At 35.2% G+C, this 17,803-nt stretch overlaps 1 long non-coding RNA gene across 1 annotated transcript in view; it reads right to left on the bottom strand.

Moving 5' to 3' along the window:
- The window catches only part of LOC144225851 (uncharacterized), a 120,466-nt gene extending 102,931 nt beyond the window's left edge, over positions 1 to 17,535 (bottom strand). Inside the window, exons 1-2 of the long non-coding RNA XR_013333431.1 lie at positions 16,940 to 17,535; positions 11,375 to 11,453 (exon numbers count right to left, since the gene is read on the bottom strand). This is a non-coding gene — a long non-coding RNA (uncharacterized LOC144225851). The remainder of the gene's footprint in view (positions 1 to 11,374; positions 11,454 to 16,939) is intronic.
- Positions 17,536 to 17,803: the final 268 nt, after the last annotated feature.

The following is a 17,803-nucleotide window of genomic DNA, read 5'->3' as shown; positions in this document are numbered from 1 at the left end:
AAGAGCCAAATCTTCCAGAGGGTTATGACCATCCATATTGGGAAGTAAACCAAAGGAAAAAGGAATCAAATTAATGCAATTTTCTTCCCTCTGAGAAGACAGCAATCCTGAAGAGTATTTTAAGCACTTTTTCAACATTTCCCACCTCTTCATATTTGCAGCAGTGATAAAAGCCAAGAGGATGGATTGAGAGGGTGGTAAAAAGGTCAATTGAAGATGAGAGGAAGATATAGAGGCATCTGGGGGGAAAGTGGCATTTCTATTTCCATTCTAAATTCTCTGACAGTGGCAATGCTATGCCAGTAATCTTTGATGTGATATAACTTTATTTCTGATTTATTTTGTGAAGAGAAGTAAAATTTATAAAAGGTAAATAGTGATTACAACTGATTTATTTATACTGCTGTTTCTTTCATTTTATTTATCAGGGGGGAAAAGTCAAATGTTGTCAAACAATGTAGATGATTTCCTATGGTCTTCTACTTACCCAGGGCTTCTGTTAGTATTCAGTACATTTTATGATGCATATTATTACTTCTAAGTATTGAAACTCATTTCCTGGCCTATGTTTAGATATAAGTTGTTCAGAACAATTATATACTGGTTCTGAGGCTGCCTCAAAAAGATACTTTGTGTGTGTGTGTTGTGGGCAGGGAGGAGAGTGAGATTTCATGTTACTGTGCCTAAAGTGTATTCTTTCATCATTTTTAGTAGCTAATTTGAATAACAAACAGTCATTTAATCTTCTCAAATCTCCATATTATCATCTATTAAACTCACCTGAAAAGGCTGTGTGGACTCAAGAATTTACCATGTGTGAAGACATTTGGTGGTTTCAGGAACATAGCAGGTTCCGAATATATCTGAACTGTATTGATTTCATTAAGTGCCAACTATGAGATAAGTGATTTGAATGCATGCAAGGATATACACAGCATGTTCTGTAATCTATATTTCTTTGTTTTTAAATATTTAAAGTTTATTTACTTATTTTGAGAGACAGAGAAAGCATGAGCAGGGGAGGGACAGAGAGAAGGAGAGAGAGAATCCCAAACAGGGTCTGTGCTGTCAGCATGGAGCCCGATGCAGGGCTCAATGTGGGGCTCAAACTCTGGAACCTTGAGATCATCACCTGAGCCAAAATCAAGAGTCATATTAACCGACTGAGCCACGCAGGTGTCCATGTACTCCACATTTTATGCCTAGGTCAGTAGCAGGCCAATAAAACATAACCAATAAACTTTTTACATATTAGCATTCTGTTCCTGACAATGATTTGGGAAAGGTCCCTTACATAATTTCTGTCTGAACCACTGGGAACCTTTCTACCAACTCTTTCAGCACTGACTGAATGGTCAGCAACATCTGCACTGTTGGCAATACAGGAAGACTCAAGGTTAACTGGCTAGAAGTCGGCTTGGGCACCATAGATCAGCTTCCCCCATGCTTCTCTTCTCCCCAATTGTGGTGCTCCATTGTGATTTTAGTAATGACCTTTTTTTATTGCTTAGGAAAAAATTACTAACAGGTCATGGATAAGCCACATAGAAAATAGCAAGCTCATAATAAATATGCCATGGAACAAAAAGACTGGCAGATAATGGCCTGGCATAGGAACTAGGTGGAAAGGGGACACATTCACTAGATTTGTGTGACAAGGAATGTAATTTTTATGATTTGTTTAAGGCAGAGATTTCCACATCTTCTTTTACAGAATAGGCAATATGATAAAAGAAATGTATGTTTTATGCTAGCACTATGAGGACACTTTGACATTTCTTTCCATTTTCTGACAGCTGTTTTTGCAAGTTTCTCTATAATATTTCCATAAATCAGTAGCTGAGTATATAAAATTATGCAGTCTTCATAAAATCACAGAAAACTTTCCTTAGGTAACTAACTTCAATATTTTCAAAGTCTTTGTTTTATATATTTTAAATGTTAGTTTAAAATGTTGGTTTAATTTATAAGCAGTCAACTTCCTGGTACTTTCATCCTGCTCCATACTGGTCAAACCTGCTCCCATGACCAGAAATTTCCCTCAGGATGCCAGTAAGTAGGTCAAAGGTCTGTGAAGAAGTTCCCTAGGATGTGCTGAGAGGATGTGGCTGGGCATTAACAGTTCCTTAGTTTAGTAAAAAAAAAATGCTAGACTCCAAAGGATTTATGACTTGAATCTGTGTCTTTGAGGCAAGTAATGGTGTAGTCAACAAGAAGAGAGAGTAGTGTGTAGACTAAATCAGTTTTGGTAACACTGAGTACGTAAATCTAACAGGAGAATCAGAAATGCATGTCTTGGAATTGAGAAATTATTCAGGCAACTTGTATACAACATAAATAAGAAAACACATTAGGAACAGGAGAAAAAAATGACATCCAGGAGTCAAGTAAAGAGCAAAAAAAATAATAATAAATAAGCTTATAGTTTAAAGAACCAGATATTTAATGAAATGTCATTTGTATAGGCATTAAATTAATAGCATTATGCTAGTCTTGCAATATTGTAAATTTTTATCCAAGATAATTTGTCTCTCACATTAAATTGGAGATGTACCAAAAGTTTATGGAATATTTGGTTTTGAAATATTAAATTTCACCCATAACTGATTTAGGGATCAAAAAACTTTCTTTAAAACTCAAGGTTTGATATCTTCTATGAGAAAAACAGAAAGAATATGTGTGTGTGTGCACACCAAAAACTTGGAGTTATATTTAACCGTTCATAGCAAGTGTAGNTTTTTTTTTTTTTTTTTAATAAATGCTGGCAAGCACTGAGTCTGTATCTGTACAAGATAGAAAACTCTTGGCAATGAAACAAAAGACGTTTTGCATTCCCTTGACTGACTACATTCTTCACTTTCTAGCTAATTATTCTGGCATCATGTGCAGACAGAGAGTCAGTGTAAATTCCATATTTGTAGATAAATCCCAAATCTCAGAAATCAGGACTTTGAACAAAGTCTTCAAACATCGGTCTTCACTTTGAGATATATCAATTCCTGTGCACCTTTTTCATAAATACATGCCTGGAGTAGAGTGAAAGATGATACACTATCAAAGGTGTATTAAAGTTTAAGAAATTGTAATTGAACGGGGGGGGGGGTGCCTGGGTGACTCAATTGGTTGATTGTCTGGCTCTTGGTTTTGGCTTAGGTCATCATCTCAAGGTTTGTGAATTCAAGCCCCACAATTGGCTCTGTGCTGATGGCATGGAGCCTGCTTGGGATTCTCTCTCTCCTCTCTCTGCCCCTCTCCAACTTGCTCTCTCTGTCTCTCTCTCAAAATAAATAAAGAAATTGTAACTGAAGGAAAATTTTAGATACTCCACTAAAACACCCACAAAACCCTTTGTAAATCTATGTTTTTCTCACTGAAAATAGTTTTCCTGAATAAATCAAGAAGTTTTTAACTTTAATTTAATCTTTATATAAGTAATAAATACATAGTTTGAAATGTCAAACAGTGCTGAGAGCTTAATAAAAACAAGTTCCACTAACACCGACCTCTTTATCCCTCTCCCACCACATGTATCTCAACCTACTGACTAAAGATAACTATTTTAAAGTCTGCTTCTGTTCCTTCTTATTTACTTGTTACTAAATCATATTATTTGTTGTTAATTTCTTGTCGGGTTTAGATGGTATCCATTAACTTCTTATTAAAACAGGAGAAAATATCATATTGTTTTTATTGAAGTAACATTAACACACAATGTTATATTAGTTTTAGATTTACAGTATAATGATTCAACAAATCCATCCTTATGCTATGCTCCCAACAAGTATAGCTACCATTTGTCACCACACAACACTATTATAATACCATTGACTTATATTAATATACTGTACCTTTCATCCTCATGACTTAATTCATTCCATAACTTGAAGCCTGTACCTTGCACTCCTCTTGAGCCATTTTGCCTAACCCTCTCAAAAATATAATATTTCTTACAATGTATCTTGTCCTTCATTCATTAAATTTTGTAATGATAATTTTTGTAGTAATTTTGTAGTAAATTTTGCAGTAATTGTTCTCCAACCTATATTCAGTCTTTGATTATTTGTATTATCACATGCTTCTACATCAAATACTTTAATTATGTTTCTATTTCTGTCAATCTTTATGGTGCTGTTTTTCTGGCAATCCTTCCCTTTCCTTTCCTTTTTATTTGTATGATACTTATTTTTGAAACATGGGCTATTTTATCCATCACAGTGTCCACTGGTGTCTAAAACACATTATTAGATTCTATTTTCTAAGCTCATGTTTTCCGTTCCAGTCTCACAAGTAACTATGCTGAATTTTTATGTTTGTTCCCTTATTTTCAGTTCAGCTACTCATCTCTTCCTTCCTCTTTGACTAGTGATGATTTTCACTGGTTAAATTTCTCTGGAGAATATACTTCCCTTATTCTGATTATTTTTGAAATATCTAACTGAGGCTGTTAGAACCTATTGTAACAAAGAATTTTGAAACAACTCAGGAAATGTAAACAATTAATCAATTTAGATGAGTCAATTTCTCAAAAACCTGTTTGATATTGTGAGAGAATGGGAGGAATTTGTTGGACATACTCAGGTGTATAAAATAACAACAATAATAGAATCTTTCTCTTTATTAAAATATATTATCAGATACCATGAGAAGCATTTTTCATAGAGAAGCATTTTTCATAGAGAAGATTTGGGTAAAAAAGCTGTCAGTTCTGAATAAACATTAGGATTCTCATTTAAATCAACATGTCTAGGAGTAAGCCACAGACATACCATTTTATAAACCTAATGTGTTAGCCAGGTATGGAATTTGGACAAGAACCTGGATTTGAAGACCAATTATACTACTTAATTGTTATTTGACATTCTTAAATTGTTTTAGTTCCTTCATCTGTAAGAAAATTATATTACCTACATCTTAGAGTTATGTAAAAATCACATATGAAATCAAAATAGTGATTACTATTTATGTAGAATAAATATGTGCCAGGCATTAAACTAAGTAGTTTTACATATAGCTTTTATTTATTTTAAAAAATTTTTAATGTTTGTTTATTTTTGATAGAAAGACAGAGTGCAAGCAGGGGAGGGGCAGAGAGAGAGGGAGATACAGAATCTGAAGCAGGCTTCAGGCTCTGAACTGTCAGCACAGAGCCCAATGCAGGGCTCAAATCCACCAACTGTGAGATCATGACTGAGCTGAAGTCAGGTGCTTAACCAACTGAGCCACTCAGGTGCTCGGACATACAGCTTTTAATATGCATTCCAACAGTACATGGAAGATACCTAGTTGATTTAAATATAAAAAGTAGAAGTTTAGAGGGGCTCCTGATTGGCTCAGTCAATTAATTATCCAGACTTCAGCTCAGGTCATCATTTTGCAGTTTGTGAGTTTGAGCGCCGCATCCGCTCCGTGCTGACAGCTCAGAGGCTGGATCCTGCTTCAGATTCTGTGTCTCCCTCTCTGTCCTCCCCCACTAGTGCTCTGTCTTTCTATCTCTCAAAAATGAATAAACATTTAAAAAAAAATTTTTAAGTAGTAGTTTAGAGATGTTGAAAATGTCACTCAAGATCACACAAACAGTATATTAAGAAATGGTTTTCAAACATTGATATCGTTACTGAAGAACAAACTCTTAGATACTACATTGGCAATAATAGGCCCTGAAGAAGTACTGGCTACTTTTATTTTATTTGGAGAGGCTAGCTGGATTATTGGGATTCTTGGCTAAATTTATCACCCTCATAGACTGAGGAAAACTCCCTGGAAATGCCCTTTATTCCAGACCAATAAAAGACCCGCCTATTAAACTGGCAGTGTTCCCCAGACGACCTGTCTGCCAATCACTGAATCTGAATGAATCTGAATCTGTTCAGATTCAGGAGGACAAGCTCTTCAGTCAAGGGCTTAACTGAAAAACAATAGAAACGATCTGAATCAGCCCTAATGGGGCAAGTCATCTAAACTCTCTGGGCCTTAATTTAATAGAAAATTTAAAAATGAGGTGTGTCTAATAAGAAGCACCACAGTTTGGTTGTAGTGGGGATCAGATGGGTAATGCATGGGACAGAATTGCTCTTGGTGTTGCTTTATGATGTCAAGGACTGTATCTGTTCTTTGTTTTCATTGTATCTGTATCATTAAACTCAGTGCTTAGGAAAAAAAAAAAAATGAGGTGTGTCTAAATGATTTTATTCAAAAATTCTGTCTAGTTTCATGATTTTCTATGTTTTTTTATCACATTTTTTCTTTTCTGTCTTGCTTTTAAGAAAAAGTATGCTCATAGAAATTCTAGAAGTTATATCAGAGATCCCTTGGTACCTACGTGTTGACATTCAATTGATGCATTTATGTACAACACTGTCTCAGGTTGACACACTTCATGAATGATAGACTGAGTCATACCACTTATTATATTACTTCACTATTCTTCAGTGTGATTTAAAAATATTTTTAACTTTTATATTGCACAAAATAATTTTTCATCGAAACGTGATAGAAAAAAGAAAGTTCTAAATGAAAATCATTTCATAACTCAAAATTGGAATCACATATGCAAAAAGAAGAAAACACAAGACACCTACAATACTTCCAAGTTTTGATAAACAATTCTACCTTATTTCTGTTTCTAAAATTAATTGGGAAGTAAGACATCTGAGATTTAAAAATACATTATTTTCAGTAGCCTAATTCAAGAGTAACCCAATGTGAAAAAAGAATAAAAGCTAGTTTTTGTGCTCTGATTTCTATACCATACCTGCTTATAACTAAATTTTCATACTGTATTTCAATAAGAGCAAAACATGGAAATGAATTGGTTATTATTCCAGACATAAGTATTTAGTACAATATTTACTTGATAAGAAAATTTAATAATATAGTATTGGCTCATTCCAGAACCTACTTTGCAAATGAATTCCTACATATTATAAAGGTGAAAAACCCAAAGGCTTTTTTTCTCATGTAATTTCTAAAAGACATGAAAATTATGTGTACTTTTTAAAAAACTTAGAAAGTTGTATGTCATATTTGGATGTAATTTAACATTTTTAAATATTTGGTTTTATTTTTGATTTTGTAAAGATGCATCATTTAAAGTTGTATAATTTCTTTCACAATTTCATTTGTCTAAGCAATCTTGTTTTTCTACTGACTACCTTAACCTCATTTATTTCCGTTGGTATTCCATGTATTTATTTTTTATGTTATTTTTTTAAATGCTCTGTAATTATTTGGCAAAACAGTCCTGCAAAGAGAGTATCTTTCATACTTTTTAAGTTTAATATGTTCTTCTATGATTACTATTGGATGATTTACAATGTCACTCTATCTTTCTTTTTTGTTTGTTTTCAATCTATTCACCCCTCCCCCTCCACATTTTCTCTCTGGCAACCACCAGTTTCTTCTCTTTATTTATGAGCCTGAGTTTGTCTTTTTTATTCGTTTTGTTTCTTAAAGTCCATGTATAAGGAAATCATAAGGTATTTGTCTTTCTCTGACTGACTTATTTCACTTAACACTATATCCTCTAGGTCCATCTTTGTTGTAAATGGCAAGTTCTAATTCTTTTTGATAGTTGAGTAATATGCCATTGTAAATATATACATATATACACACATAAATATATATACCATATATATGATATTCATGATATCCTATAACTTTATATATACACATATACATAGATATAATACCACAACGTCTTTTCTATTCATCTATCAGTGGACACTTGGGTTGCTATATCTTGGCTATTTTAAATAATGCTGCAATAAACATAGGAGTACCCATATCTTTTTCAATTAGTGTTTTAGGTTTCTTTGGGTAAATACCCAGTAGTAGAATTACTGGATCATTAATTACTTACTTACTTAATTAATTAATTACTGTATCACTAATTCTATTATTAATTTTTTGAGGAACCTCCATGTTGTTTTTCATTGTGACTGCACCAATTTACATTCCCACCAACAATGTATGGGGGTTCCTTTTTTCCACATCATCATTAGCACTTGTAATATCTTGTCTTTTTGATTCTAGCCCTTCTTAAAGGTGTAAGATGTTATCTCATTGTGAATTTGATTTGGATTTCCCTAATGATTAATGATGTTGAGCATGTTTTCATGTGTCTGCTGGACATCTGTATGTATTCTCTACAGAAATATCTATTCAGTGCGTGTGCCTTTTTTTTTCTAAATCGGATTGTGTGTGTGTGTGTGTGTGTGTGTGTTGTGTTGTAGAAATAGCTTACATATTTTGGATATTAACTTCTTATTGCATATATCATTTGCAAATATCTTCTCCCACTTCATAGGCTGCCTTTGCTTTGTTAATATTTCCTTGTTCCTTTTTCTGTGCAAAAGGTTTTTTTTTTTTTTGGGGGGGGGTTTAGTTCTGGTACTTTAAATTTGCTTTTGTTTCCTTTGCTTGAGGAAACCATGTCATTATTATATTGGAATAAAGATTAAATCCATTTTGGGTTTATTTTTGTGTATGGTGTAAGAAAGTGGTCCAGTTTCATTCTTTTGCATGATGCTGTCCAATTTTCCCAACACCATTTGTTGAAGAGGCTGTCTTCCCCAGTGTATATTCTTGTCTCTTTTGTCATAGATTAATTGGCCATATAAATATAATCTTGTCTTCTTCATGTTCTGTTCAAAATTTGTTACTCCTTTGAAATATTTCTAAGATACCAATCTCAGATCTATCAACTGAATGACATGGTTTCAAAGATATTGACAAAGAAAACTTTATCTTCTGTTAATTTCTTTCTGAAATCACTTTATTTCCTGAGGCATCAAATCTACCAGAAAAACTGTATTATATACCACCATGTCAGATTGTTCAGTCTTGGTAACTGATAGACTCATCAAATTCATCTCCTGTCTGACCAGAATTGCATTCAAACCTAATTAAAGGTAGTGACCTGCCATATTACTTTTTAAATTATGGAAAGAAATAGTAAATTAATCCTCATATTCATGCATTGGGAATCTATTAGGTTCTTTAAACAGTGGGTTAGATATACCTAGAGACATTGAGTATATCCATGAGATAATAAATGAAAGGGGGGGAATAGAGTAAAATTCTGCACAACACAATTACATTTTCTAGTTTCATAAAATTAAAGAAACAAAAAATGAGAAAGGACTAAAGGGATAGTAGGATTATTTTATTTATTTTAATACTCCTATAACATCATAATTTTAAGTAATATGAAAAAATATCAATAAAATATAATCTCCTGAAAAGTTCCAGAACCTGACTTGAACATGATTTCTTATATCTTACAAATTTTAACAATTTAATTATAAAAATGTTTTCTCACAATTTAACCATATTTCTTCTTTATCAGTCATTTTAAAAAATTCTTCTAACACTATGGAAAGCAGAATGAGACACTAAAATTTAGGTGCTGAATTTGACTCTCTGGAAAACCACATACTCTAAATTTGTTAAAATAATGTAAAAAAAATTAGGTATCACACTTACTCTAGGTACTAACCTTGTCATTTTTCTGGCATGCCACAAAATCCCTGTTAGATTGCTCTTCATTTCTAAAATCAATTTTAAAAACTGAATTTCATACCTGCCTTCTAACTTTTAGAACATTATTGTAATGTTATGGAATACAAATAATTTCTTCAACATATAAAAAGTGAAAATGTCTATAGGTATAAACCTATAATGATTATAATCTTTAATGTTTGAATAGGTAAAAACTTGGAGGAGAATTCTGTCTAAGACCACACTCTAAAACAAAGGCCAAAACCTTGGGAAATATAATAAAAAACAGAATCTCCTCCCAACAGAAGGAGACAGAAAGAAACTACAATCACAAGTTTTCCAAAGTACTGCCCTTAGAAAATGGAGAGAGAAGAAATATTTTCCCCAGGGAAAATTAAGTCTCTTATTTTCAATTTGTATTTGCCTTTATACATCCCACTAGGCCATAAAAAAACTCACAAATGTCCTGTGGAATATTTAAAACGGTCTTTAAAATATTTATTTATTAGTAATCTCTACAACATGATACTCAAACTCATGATTCTGAGACTAAGTGAAACATAACAATACTCAACATCTATTATACTCTATTCAGATTGCTAGACTGAGAAATTCAAACTCTTAACATGTGACTACACTATATTCCTCGAGATGATGTCATACTTTGCAAAGCTAGATTTTCAGCAATCACTATGATAAAAAGCAAGTACCTACGAAACCAATGTGGGATAGAAAGAAAGGATGGGAGTGTCAAATCTAATTACAGGTTTGAAAAGTTGTGCTGTGTCCAAAAGGTGCTTACACTAACAATTGTGATTAAGAATGAAATAAAATATAAGCTTTCTTTCAGTGTACATGTTGTTACTTTCAAGTAACTATTAAACTTTTAGGAGATAAATCTTTATTAAATTCTTGGACCTATTTAGTGGTCAAACATAATTGTTGCCCACTGTTTTTTTTTAATTTAAGAGGGGAGGGGCAGAAGGAGAGACACACAGAGAGAGAGAGAGAGAGAGAGAGAAAGAGAATCCTAAGAAGGCTCCACAATTCAAGGTGGAGCCCAAAGCAGGGCTTGATACCAGGACCCTGGGATCATGACCTGAGGCAAAATCAATAGTCGAATGCTCAACCAACTGAGCCACCCCAGTGCCTCTTAGCCACTTCTTTGGGTGGAGATGAACCATGGCAAAATGAGACATGTAGTTTGTTGGGAAGTAAGAAACTATGTGACCCCCTGGATCAATACTTAATCTCTGCAAACTATTGTGCAAGAGAGGAAGGCAGTAAACTCCTCCCAGTCTGTGCCTCTTACTTTCATAACTTTATTGAGAGAAAGATATTTGTTCCTCCCACCCATGGAAAGTTAAGTGCAGACTCATTCGAATGAGAATGATTCTAAGACAGACTTTTGATCGAGGACAGATCTGGGATGGCACCAAATTTTGTTTCCTCTCCCTATCCCCAGAATCCAGTGATGTCTTATCATAAAAATAATACAAATGGTTATTATAATGGGAATAAGCATATGATTCACACTTATGTGAGCATGAGACTGAATTCACGAAAAAAATACTTATCAATCAAAATGGAAGCATCCACTCAAAAGACTCCCTGGACCTAGCAATTCACTGAAAATTAGGTAAATGCTGACAATACATCCTTCATCAGTTAAACAATTATTAATGTGTTAAGTCTAGCAAATTTGTGACTGGAGAAGATAGTACACTGGAAAAGGCCTGTCTTCAATTAGACAAGCATAGCCTATTATACCTCCATTCTTTTAAGGTTTCGTGTATATAGATTGTGTATCTGCAGCACAGCTAATTATCTAGGAATTAAAGAGAAAAGGAGAAGAAAAAGGCAAAAAGGAGCTAACCTGTATGCCATTGTATGCGTCTGTGTTCTCGTATAAATACTGGATTCATGAACCATTGCCAATGAAGGTCATTCACTAACTGGAATGAAACACAATAGCAATGTAATTTTCTTAATCTCATGTATGACTTTCCTTCCATGCATTACATTTCCATCCCTCATTTCTTTTGTCTCATTTCATGTCTTCCATTATAGTGACTTTAATATGCTTACTCCCCAATCTCTTATTGGCCCACATTCAAACCATTTACTGTAGGTAATTAGCTTTACTGTGTCTGAGCCTGTGTTATCTCTGCCTGTTCTGTTCACAGCAGCCTTTTATGAGTATTCTTCTTGTATCAGAATTTAAAAGAGTCAAAATAGGATCAATGTCTGTTGAGGACATTGTGGCTTAGTTTTTCAGTTTCTAGCAACTAATTGTTCTCTTATACTCTTTTGAGTAAGAACATAGATCATTGACAGATGTGCTGTTTAATTAAAAAATAGTAGCTTAAATCAGATCAAGTTTAAGAAGGACTACTATATTACAGAGTGTATAAATCTGAAATCAAATACCAAGAAACCACAAGGATATGCTATATAAAATATGTTTAGAGGGACTCCAAGGGAAATTGAAATGAAATCAAAGAATTTGCATCCCCTTGACCAAGACAGCCTTAACATTTTTCTCAGCTTAACTAATCATTAAACAAGCTTCTTCCTCGCTCTAGGACACTGCCCTTACTTTTCTGAGAACATTTCCTTTAGAAAAGTGGTCAGTAAATCCTTTCCCAGCACCTTTGAAATGTAAGTATTTTTAAAAGCTTGCCTATTTTACATCCTAGGGATGTCTTTCTCAAGACCTGGGAGCCATCATTTTGAAATGTAGTTATCAAGAAAAAGAACACCCCTATCCCCTCCCCCCCCATCTTTGTGGAAGGACAGAAGCGGAACTTCAGTGGACTCCTTCATCTCAGTTGTAAAACTTCCTCCTATCATGAAGGTATGATTTTACTTATATGTGGAATCTAAAAACAAAACAAACGAGCAAACCACAAAAACCCAGAAATGGAATCATTAATAACAAGAGAATAAACTAGTGGCTGCCGGGGGGAGAGAAGGAGGGATGGGAGAAATAGGTCAAAGGGATTAAGAGGTCCAGACTTCCAGTTATAAAATAAATAAATCATAGGGATGAAAAGCAGAGCATGGGAAATATACTCAATAATACTGTAATAACATTGGATGGTGAGAGATGATAACTATACTTATCCTGGTGAGCATAACTTAATATACAGAATCATTCAATCACTATGTTGTATACATGAAACTGGTATAATGTATGTCAACTATACTTCAATTAAAAAGAGAGAGAAAATGTTTACTTTTCCTTTTGTAAAAGCCTGCCGGCAAACACAGATGGCCTATGATCTTTCTCTCACCCCACCTATTTTTTTAATTTAAATTTAAATTAGTTAACATATACTATGTCTGTGTATTGGTTTCATGAGTAGAATTTAGTGATTCATCACTGACAGATAACACCCAGTGCTCATCCCAACAAGTTCCCTCCTTAATGGCCATCACCTGTTTAGCCCATGTCCCCATCAACCCCCCCTTAGCATCCCTCAGTTTGTTCTCTGTATTTAAGTCTCTTATGGTGTACCACTTCTGTTTTTATATAAGTTTTCCTTCCCTTCCCCTATGTTTATCTGTTTTCTTTCTTAAATGCCACATATGAATGAATTTCTCTGACTTATTCTGTTTGGCATATTACACTCTAGTTCCATACATGTTGTTGCAAATGGCCAAGATTTCATTCTTTTTGATTGCCAAGTAATACTCTTCTTTATCCATTCATCACTTGATGGACTTTTATCACTTGATGGACATAGTTGATGAACTATGTTTCCATAGTTTCGCTCTTGCTGCTATAAACATTGGGGAGCACGTGCCCCTGCACATCAGCATTTTTGTATCCTGTGGATAAACCCCAGCTTTTAAAGACAATACTGCCCTTTGTTTCTGCAAAGTTGCATTCAGACTGAGTTCTGATCTCTCTTCCGTATTATAACAACCTGAATAAAACTATCAACACCCTAGAGGAGAAAGCAGGAAACAACCTCCTTGACCTCCACCACAGCAACTTCTCACCTGACACNAAAAAAAAAAAAAACCTGAATAAAGTCTTCCTTTTCTGTTTAACTTTATTCAGTGCAATTTTTGCTTTGACACATTAATGCCTGATAATATTGTTTTTAAAAATATTCAAAACCGTCAATTTATCTCCTAGCTTTTCCTCAAGGCTTACTCTGGTCAATGAGCTGGGTGTTGTAGACTTGGAAAATAAGAACTCAAGAAAATAAGCATTTTTATTTCCAGTTTATATTAGCAAGTTATTCATTTCAAATTATTAAATTATCATTGATTCACAAAAGAAATGTTTGAAAATAAAATTAAGCCCGGAAATGAAACTTAATATTTGATCATTTTTGACTTTTCCTTATCTCTTGACAATACACAAAGGTAATGGAGAAATAAAAACATAGTCTAAATCTAGACCTGGCATTCTATTTTATTCTGCTCTCATAGTACAACCCAATACATATTTACTGAAGAAATTTAAAACTGTTTATATGTTATCTTTTCCTTGAAATTACAACCATTGTATGCAATATTTATTGTTGGTTTATGGTCAATTATCAAGATGAGGATTGTTTATGGGTTTGGATTAGGATAGTTGGCAGGTTTAGAACACAAAGGCAGAGGAGTCTGGGAGTCAACTGGGTATAGCCATTCATCAAAATGGAGAAAACAAGAGAAAGAAGAAAGGAATTGGAGGAGGCTGGGAGAGCAGGTACGTGGTGAGTTCAGTTACTGACAAAATGAGTTTTGACGACTGTCATTTAGTCCAGGAAAGATGTCCACTATAAACCCATCTGCCTGGAGAGGCAGATGAGGGCTGGCATTTGGCATTCTGAAGGCATGCCGGGAGAGAAAGAATTTTCTACAGAAAGGAGAAACTTGAACTCTTTAGATGTGAAAGGGATGAAAGAGAACAGAGATTAATATATTCTACAGAACAGAGGGAAATAGATTGAGCTAAGTCCTGAGAAAGAAGATTAGGGGGATTCAGAACAGATGAAGGAACTAGGTTGGTAGTTTCCCCTGAAAAATGAAGATGTCTTTTCCTCTGAGTTGAGATGAAAGACAGATACATGTTAATTAGAAAATAGGATGTAAAGAGATGTGAATAGTAACTGAGAACAGTCCTATTTAATAGTCTCTCCTCTGTAAAGTAAAAAGCAGTATTACCTACGGAAAAGGAGGTTAGATGCCTCTAATCAGGGTTTCTAAATTCCCTTTCCATTAGGGAGACAGCTCTAACTAAACCAGTTTGGGCACAGAGCTGTCATCAGGCATTGTTGTGTAACATCACATCAATCCATCACTTGCTAAACCCCTAACACAGCTGTCACCCTCCTGCATTAAAATCCCAGATAGACTTGTTGAGTCACTTCCATTGTGTATTCTGGAAACAATTTGAATCCGCATTATTATTATTATTATTATTTGTAGATTTAATGACTGTAAGCACTGGCTTGAGAAGGGGACAAGAGGAGGGACTATATTTCTATATGAATTATCAGTGCTATGCTGGACACCAACTCCTCTACAAAAAAAAAAAAAAAGAAAGAAAAACGCCCGGTGATCAAATCAAACTGTATTTCAATATAATTGATTAAATACAGTTCTATTTATAAATGTCCCCAAGTCCTTGAAAAGGATATATAAACAAAATGTCTCTTTGTCTCTGTCTCTCTCTCAATCTCCCCACTTCCCACCGCATCCTTCCCAAGTTTTGGAGCTCAAAACAGCCTGGCATTACATGAATGATCAGCAAATGTTTCTGGCGTCTGAATGTTTTGACTTTTGGCTTAAATCTTGAATTGCTTTACTTATTAACTCTTCATATACTTATACTTTATTTTGCCAATTAGATGTTAAGTTTTTGAGCAGAGAAACGCTAATCACAACACTACATATTAAAGCCCCAACTAGCATAAAAAGAAAACTTTGAAAGAGGCGGTTTTGTAAGAAAACTATATAACATAATACATATAACATAATACATCTGGGAGCCAAAAGGGTTTGGGAATATAAACACATTTGAAACCTCCTTCAATAGCAAGTATATAATAAGTATAAGAACACATTTTCAGATTCATTGTTTGCAGATTCATTTTTAAAATTCTATTTTGAAGTGGTCTTACAGAGACCGATGGGAGAAAACCACAACATAACAGTAAAAAAATGTTAATGGAAAGCAATGGAAAGACAACCTCGTCAAAATATTGCATTTTTGACATTTCCTTTCTAAGTTTTTTAAGTATCAACTCTAAAAAAGAATTGGAAGGATAACTGAAATAGCTACTTGCTATTTAAAAATAAAATATAGATTTTATTATTATATAATAAATATATTATATATAATATTAAAATAGTAAAACATATTTTCTCAGTATTTTCAAGAGAGAGAAAACCATTAAAAGGGAAATATGTGTCATTCTATTTCTAAATGAAAAAAGAGGTCAAAATAGCAAAATTTGAATCCACCAATGATTCTCATTAGTTACCAGTTTCTCTTCTAACTGGAAGTCTTTCCAGTGATATGTAATGAGAAAACAATTCTGGAAAAATTACCAAAAGCAGATGAACAACGATAATGAAAAAATGCAAATGAAATTTTTACCAAAGAGCCAGAAATACTCCTTCAAAAACAAAAAAGGTTTCTAAAGCAAAACACTTGTTATTATAGTAAATAACAATACCGCCACCTGTTGGTATAAATATAAATTACAACCGTGGAGAGGATTTTTCTTTAGCGCTTCAAATACGCTTACCTACTAACTATAACTTCAGAAAATATAATTTTTAGAATTGAATGAGATATTGGATAATCCTTACAAATAAAAGTTGTGTTTAAGATTTTAAAAAAAGGATCTATGTAGTTCACCTCAGCATTCCAATGAAAAAAGAAAAGCATGAGACATAGATCCACAGATACCCAGATTCAAGTTCTAGTGCTGACACTTAATATCCTTTTGGACTTGGAAACTTAATTTCCCTGGAATTTAGTTGTCTCACATAAGAAGCAATTGATAGGGGAAGGAGCCAGAAGATGGCAGAACAGCATGGAAGTCTTTTCTCCCTCTCACGCCCATGAAATACATACAGCCAGATCAACACTAAACCATCCTGCACACGTAGATAACTGATTTGAGGATTAACACAACCTGAACAACCTGAAACACGGAACTCAGCAGGTACGCGGTACAGAGAAGTGAACTGGAGGAGAGAAAAGCTGCGAAGGGATGGGAGCTGTTTTTGCTTGCGGAGAAAGATCAGACACAGGGCGAGAGTACAGAAAAGCACCCCACAAAATCAGCTGGAGAGAAAGTGGAAACGTGGAACTAGCCAAAGGGACTGAACTAGAAAGGGAGAAAGGAGAAAGGAGAGGGTTTAAATTCTATGAAGTCTCTATGAATAGGGGGAGCTCAGAGTCTTAAACTCAAGAGCTGCATACCTGGCAGTGCTATGCTGGAAGGGGTGAATCCCCAGGAGCAAAGTCAAGTCCAGAGGTCCTCGGGCCTCCCAGGGAGAGGCGGTTCCTCTCCTGGGAGGACTTTTAGTAAAGGCCGTGTGGCGACCTGCTCCCAGCCGACCCCAGAGTACAACCACATTCGCTGGTGCTGGAACAACGTCCTTAAGGGTGAAGCCTGGTGCCAGAGGTGTGTTGTGATGTCCCACGATCCCGGAAGTGCTACTGCCACACAATCGCGGGAACTTTTTCTGGGGCAGACTTGCTCCTACCTGCAGTCTCTGGGCATCGGCAGCAGCAGGGTCCCGCAAACGTTCCTGGGTGCAGCCAGCACCTGGCCATTGCTCACTGAGACCCTCCTTCACAGGGTCAGAACGGGTCAAAGCAGCTGTCCCTCGGAAGTAAGAGGTCAGAAAAAACAGCCACAGCTGAGATAAAACTCAGGAGGCAGGTGCCGCCTGGCAACCTGACGGCTTGGTCACAGACCGTGTAAAACCGGGAGGTGGATGGACACCGGACAAAAACGACGGGTACTCAATTGCTGATCAGGGAGAACAGACTTCTGAGACTCAGACTGAATATCTGGGTGACGCCATTTTCACCCCTCCTGCGCATGCGCATATTCACCTACAGGCACCACAGCAATCCCCCCCCCCCCCCGCCCCAGTAAGCTAAGCAGCACCATCTACTGGAGAAGGGAGCCCTGACACTAAGCCCCGCACAATGGGGGGCCAACCTCGCTCTTCAGGAGCCCCTCAAGTCTCTCCACCTGCTTATTTTAGGGACTATAACGTGTTCATAGTTTCACTTCTAGGGGAAAACGGTGTAATTTCAATCATATTTCAGTCT

Source organism: Crocuta crocuta, unplaced genomic scaffold, assembly GCF_008692635.1.
Source record: "Crocuta crocuta isolate KB4526 unplaced genomic scaffold, BGI_CrCroc_1.0 scaffold1819, whole genome shotgun sequence".
In the NCBI taxonomy this organism is placed as follows: Eukaryota; Metazoa; Chordata; class Mammalia; order Carnivora; family Hyaenidae; genus Crocuta; species Crocuta crocuta.
Note: the sequence above shows the minus strand (reverse complement) of the source record. Positions and strands in the feature narration are given on the sequence as shown.